This window comes from Meleagris gallopavo, chromosome 1, assembly GCF_905368555.1.
Source record: "Meleagris gallopavo chromosome 1, MGAL_WU_HG_1.1, whole genome shotgun sequence".
Taxonomy (NCBI): Eukaryota; Metazoa; Chordata; class Aves; order Galliformes; family Phasianidae; genus Meleagris; species Meleagris gallopavo.
Genome location: NC_139404.1, coordinates 78,964,135 through 78,970,951, shown reverse-complemented (window position 1 = coordinate 78,970,951; position 6,817 = coordinate 78,964,135).

The window sequence follows — 6,817 nt, the reverse complement described above, 5'->3', positions numbered from 1 at the left end:
CAATAAAAAGGAAGCTATTAATCCACCCATCAAGTAGTTCTGAAAATACAACCTGTGGCAAAGCAGCCGACATGGCTGGTGGTGCCGGGATGGCTGCATACACAGTGAGGGAGGAGCCTTCTATATTTAAAAGGCTAACATGGTGGTTTGAGCAGAAAATGAGACAAGTGAGCTTGTTAATTAGGAATATAAGCTTCATTCCCTGCAGCTCTGGTACACATCATGTTTTTCTCCAGCCCTTGGCTTCCTCTCCACCTTGATTATTTCATCTTTCTTGTTCATCTTATATTAAATTACAAAGTCTTTGAACAAAGGCTTCATTGACGCCACATAGCAGCATGGCCAGCTGCAATGTTTCTCTGCTCTCCAGATCCCTAAAAGTGCTCCTCAGTGATTCCCATGACAGAGTACAATGGCTCTCACAACTGCCTGATGCTACAGTTTAGCTCAGGACACCATTAAATAGCAAAAGATCACCTGGCACCCATGTCCACAACCAGAAGCTGACATTTCTTTGAGGTATCTTCCAAAATTTTCCCATTCCCAGTGACATTGTGATGTTCTGCCTGTAAGAAGCCAAAATAGTTGACGCTTAAGATTTTAAAATCAAAGAGTTTTGTAACTTGTAGGACTAAAGGAGCCATATCAAAATTTGGAAGAACAACAACTGCTGTGTTGGTTTTGGCCTGCTTTTTGAAGCAGGAATTGCCTGAGGTCTCATCGGGAAGCCAGTCTCCATAAATCCAGACCAATTTTGGCAAATTCAGGAGGCTTGGAAACTACAGATTACTTTTATATGGTCTTAATCATGTGGAAGTGGGAGGGTGGGAAGATGTTAGGTTCCAAGGCATTTGAGGGTTTCCTCATTGCTTACCAAGAGCCCAAGTTTCTCAGAACAGATGTTGCACCCTCTGCTGCATGTGAGCCCCTTAAGGCTAGGCACGTGCACATGCTTTGGTGTCACTCATTGGCCCTGCTGAGGGCTTACAAGACCGCGGGGAGGCAGGCGGCACTGGGACAGCTTGTTCTAGACAGAGATTGTCCTGTTCTTTACTTCTGGAGTGAATCTGGATTTCTTTCCTATAGTTCCAAGGAACCCAGTCACCCTTCCTCATGGGAGAACCATGCCTATTTTGTGGCTGCAAAGTTGGGTGTGATGGATTTGGCAGCTAACACTGCAGAGGTGATGGTGTGCTTGGAACACAATGCCCACCTTTCTAGTGTGGTCTATCCAGTATGTAGCCTAATTGAGGCAAAACTGGGATCCTGCTGCACGGTCTGTGCAAGAGAAAAGCATGTGGGGTAGCAAGGGAAAAGGAAAACATTCACCTCCCTTCTCTGGTGAAGTGGTGAAAGGGTGTTTGGGGCTCACCGAGCAAGGGCAACGGCTGGATGTGGATAGTGCTGGAGAACTGAATGCTTGAGGGGGATCTGCTCATCTCAGGCTCCCTGTAGTGCTTCCAAATACTATGCTGCACTATCAAGAATAGTAATTCCCTGGTGCAGTGATGTTCTTTACCACGTTTTCTCTGGCTTCCTGTGCTGCTCCACAGCTGAAAAATCATCCTGCAGTAGCCAGAGAGGTGGTTCTCCATCAGAGGCCCTTTACCCTGAATGCCAACCACCTGTAATGCTTTGCACTCCACCTGCAGCCTTCCTCCTCTCAATAATTCAGCATGTGCTCAGCAGAGGCTTGGCTGCCTTCCCTGGGGACTTTGCCTCCTGGCATCAGGCAGAGTGGGTGCTGCCCTTTCTTTCCCTGGGAACGGGCTCACCCCAGCAACCACCAGCACTACTGCCAGCCCCATCCAAATCCCACTACCCCCATCTTCCTACAAATGGAGGTGCTGAGCTGATTTGCCTTCTGTTGTCCTCTCTGTCCTATGGCTCCTTTGCAAAATGAAAGGCTCTGTTGTTCCTGGTGCTGGGCATTGCTTTCTAGATGTACAAAGCCCGCATTAAGGGAGGGCTGCTTATCTCCCGACCTGTGATGGAGACGGCAGTGTGTCCTTGGTTATGTCTGAGTCTGTGCACCATGCCTGAACATGATTGTCTGAGGGTATATGATAAGATAGCAAGTAACAAGCAGCAGGTATAGGTAATCACAGGTGAGGAAAGACCAAAAATAGGCTGAAAATCTCATCTATCCCCAGGCTGATGTCCAGCAGGGAACTGGGCACTGCTGCAGTGTGGAGCTAAATCCTAAATGCAGGTGGTCAGAGGAGGATTTAGCAGTATAGAAGATGGGTGGGCACTGGGGGTTACCCCAGGGGAGAAGCTAGGGAACAAAGGATGCTTGGGAAGGGTGCAGGAAATGGGTGCCTTCCTGAGAGATAGGGCGCCCAGCACAGGGCTTGCTTGCTCCAACATGGGCATCACAGCCAGTCTGAGCCATGTTCGTGACTCTTTCTGCAGTAGTTTTCCACTGGGAGATGTGTGTAAGACTGGTTATTTTCCAGAAAGTAAGACAGAAACACTGACATCTTCCAGGACCCCCTGGCCATCAGCTGGTGGAATGACTCATTTATATCTAGTTTTGGGTGCTGCACCTGCCTTTCCTTTCTCTCTCCACCAGCAGAAGCACTGCACACACCCACACTGCCAGCTCTGCCAGCCCTCCTGGCCTTCTCTGTCCCCATGGGTGGCACATGGCCATGCAGGGGGACAAAAGGTGGCCATCTCCATCCCAGTAGCATCCCCAGAGCCTCCTCCGGCACCAAAGAAATGCGTGGGTAAAGATGGACAAGGGCTGGCAGAGCTGCGGGGAAAGTGGGAAGTAGCGCTTACTGGCCCCACAGGACAGGGCTCCCGGCCAGGCAGCCTGCCCTCCTCCTGCCTCCTTGGCCGCATCAAGACTGCAGACAGCCTCTGCTTTCAGCAGTGAGACCCACCCAGCGCGGCCGTGCTCATTTATAGATGGTTGTCTGCCCTTGGCTGTCTTACAACATCTTGTAGGGAAAAGTTCCATGAAAGAAGTCTTTTTTTTTTAAAAAGCTGACCTGCACAAGCCCAAAACTAACAGCCTAGAAATGCAGGCTCATTAACCTCTCCTAGCATAATGAGGAGAGAAAGTACATAGGTCTCTTTGAAAGTAATGCCTCCTATTTATTTTCTTGGAAAATATTACAGATACGAAGAGCATAATAAAAGTATTTGATAGAGCAAATTCTCAGCTACAAAACACTGTTTTTCAACATTGTCACCACCATTAGCTGTGCATTTTCACCAGACATGAACAAGAACCTGCATGCCATGCTCGTAAAAATCCGCACCAGTGGCAGTGCCCCATTGCTACTGTCCCCTCTGCTAAAACACACTACCCACCACCTCACTATGCTGACATCCGCTGTTTGGCCTCCATAAATGTTCTGACAGTGTTGATGAATGTCAGGGGGGGCCATTTTTGTGCATGGAGGAACTGAGTGACGCCCCTTTGCTTCATCCACACTTCCATGTCAGGCACTATTTTGTCAGACTGCCCCTCTGCTGCCATTTGTTGCACAGCAATGGAATATTGGTGGGAAAGTTCAGCCTCCACTGTCATACCACCAACATCTGCTTCTGACACTGTAGGCCAATTAAGTAGGAGGCATTACGTCCAGAGCAGCCCTCATATAATCCTCCCTCAGTCAGGAAATTTTGAGGGTGTCTCCTGGCTGGTCTCTTGGACGTTAGACTCTCTAGGCTTTTGCTATAGGATAGAGCACATCAACGCTATTCCTCTTGGCCCCTTCTTCCTATTTTTCCTCAAGTCTCAGCCTCCAGTGAGATACACAGAGCCAGGTCCAGATAAACTGGCTGCCCAGAGAGACTGTGGATGTCCCATCCCTGAAGGCATTCAAGGTCAGGTTGGATGGGGCTCCAAGCAGCCTGATCTAGTGGTTGGGAACCCTGCCCATGGCAGGATGTTGGAAAAAGATGACCTTGAAGGTCCTCTCCAAGCTAATCCATTCTAAGACTATAATTTTAACACAGCCCCAGTCCTAACAAGAGCCAATCACAGTGGTGCTGCCCACAGCAATCCTGGGCACATTTCCTCTTCCCTTCCTGGCTCTGAGGATGGGAAGCTGAAGCCATGGAGCTTGCAGTGACCACCAGAGTCTGCTCATGGTTGCTTCCTGGATATGTTGGCTCTATTCCTTGGGCCAATGGAAGGCTTTTGGCACGGGAGCCAGATCAGCGAATGGGAACATCCTCTTGCGAAGTGCAGTGACATCCTGCTATTGTTGGCACCCCTTGGCAGGTTTGTTCAGCTGCTTTGGGCCTATTGACATCCTTGGGCTTTCATCAGCATGTCGGTATTGCCGTAAGGCACACGAGCTTCCTGACTCAGCACCCAAGGAAAGCCCTTTTCTCCTGTTTATGAGCAGGATGTGAAAGTAAAGGAAGTCAAAATACTACACAGGAAAATCCACTCCAGGCTTTAATCACTACTGCCACTGCTAGAAGATGTGGGGAATGCTGAAAAATAATCCCCATCCCTGTGTAATAGAATGCAGATGTTCAGGTTGTAATCTATCCAGACACCATGACCTCTTGGCTACTGGAAGACAAGCCCTCATCAAAACTCTAGAGCTGAAAAACACTGCCACCACAAGCCTTCAGTAAACGAGGACTGGCTTTGTGCATGGTTATGGGATGAGCAGCAGCTCCAACCTGGACTTTGCTATGTGCCAACAGGCAGGGATGGCTGCGGTGCCATGTCCTTGTGTCCTCATGAGCCCAGCTGTGCTGCCCTGCAGGTGTGCCACTGGGAAAGAATCACCTGGTGCCATCTCATGTTTTAAGAAGCACAGGATTGAAGTGAGCCCTCCAAATCAGAACCACAGAATCAAAGGGGTTGGAAAAGACCTCTGGAGATCGATCATCTAGTCCAACCCTTCATTGTCCAGTGTCTGCCCACAGTCTTCCCAGGCTATATTAGCTGCCAGGCCAGGGTGCTATTCTCAGCTGAGTCCCACAGCATCTTTCTCTATTCCTCCCTCCACTCTCTTGGACGCACAGACAGCTCTGGCAAATCCCAAAATAGCAGAGTTAGATAAATACAGAGGAAAGAGTTTACAAATTTCCAAGTGGGTGACAAACAGCCCTGCTTGCTGGAGAGAGGAGCTTTTTTTAACCAGGCTTTTTTTTCTGTCTGCAGATCTTTTCCTTGCACAAGACAGAAGATAGCTGACTTTTAAAGCAAAGTGGCCTGAAACTTGAAGTTTGTTTGACTGACAAGGAGAGAAAAAAAGATTTTCTTTGTGGCAAAGACATTCCGGCAAGAGATTGAATGAGCTGAGCCTCAAATTTGCTCTTTTGCAGATCCCTGGCTCTCAGCCTGCTGACTTCACGTCCAAGCTTCTGGAAACGACATGGGCAGCCAGTGCTGGGTGAGGGGTAGTGTTCGGGGGTCCTCAGGTGGGTGTACAGGGACAGACAGCACATGGGACAAGGGAATGAGTGGAGCCCCCTGCTTGGGACATGTCCCCCTCTGCCCATGCTCCCAGAAAGGTGCAGCTGAGTTGGGACGGGACAAAAGAGGCTAGAGCCATTCTCATTTTCCTGACAGATCAGTTCTGCATGCTTGCAAATCCTGCAGTAGATCAGCCAAAAGTCCTTCCCAGGTCCCTGTGCTCTCAGTGGCTGGCACAGGGGATAAGGCTGCTGTGCCACATACAGTTGCAGCTCAGCTCTCCATGCCAACCCAGACCATGGAGGGGGTGCATACCAGAGATCATGCCAGTGCCCGTTTCAGATAGGGGCATTGTTATCCCAAGGAAATGACTTCTGGTTTTCCAATATCTTTATTGGCAATGAAACAAAAATAACCCGTCCGCTCTCAAGGCAGAACTAAATTTGCCGTAATTGCTTCACAGCTCCAAATACGCTGTGGCATCCTCCACATGCCTGCTTGGCATGATGCAGCCTCAGCCCCTGCCACCACTGCTCCCACACAGGTGGGGATGGAAAGGGAAGCAGGGCTCCTCCCTCAGATCACATTTATTTTCTTCCCAGAATCAAAAATAAAAATAAAAAAGATTTTAAAATGGCCACAAGGGAAAGAAAACAGTTGGGTCGGTTTCAAACTGTTGAACAGTAAACAAAAAAACCCACTGCAAGTCTGAAGTGTATTATTTGATAGTTAAAAAACCACAAACTCCATTGTCTCAGTCTCCTCCTTCTGCTCTCTCTCCCGTTAGTTTCTGGCTTTTCTCAAGCACCTCCCTTTGCTGTCACCACTCAAGAAGGTCACATGAACTCCATTTCGTCTGTGTTTTGGCAGGGTGGTGAGAACAAACAGCAAAAAAAAAAAAACAAAAAAAAAAACTTTGGGAATCAGTTGGTGTGGCCAGCCTGTTGCTGGCTGGCTTTTAGAGCCTCTCACTCTCTGCTCAGACCTTTGTAGCCAGAGGGAGCAAAGCACAGTCTCCCAGCTGAGCACTGTGGGAGCAGCACAGTGTGTGCTCCTATTGCCCCTTCTGTTGTACAGCCCTTCATGTTAAACATTTATGGCAGCTACAGAGTATTTTTTGAGCCTCCCCAAGTCAAAGCCATGGACTCTGAAGTACACTTGATTTTTTTCATTGGGAGCTGGATAATCACAGGGCAGAGGAAGGTGCTAAAAGCAAGGCTGTGCTCAGGAGCATCCCTGGATAGGATAAACTCCCAATCCTGCTGAAAGGCACCAAGTGCCATAGGCCAGTTTGTTCACTCCACCACACGGCAAAGCCTCCACCAAAGCCTTTGGGGAAACCACAGGCACCCTAGTGCCTGCTCTCGGCACTTTTGGCATCATCATGAGGTCCCCTGAGCAGACCCAACAGGGCTGCAG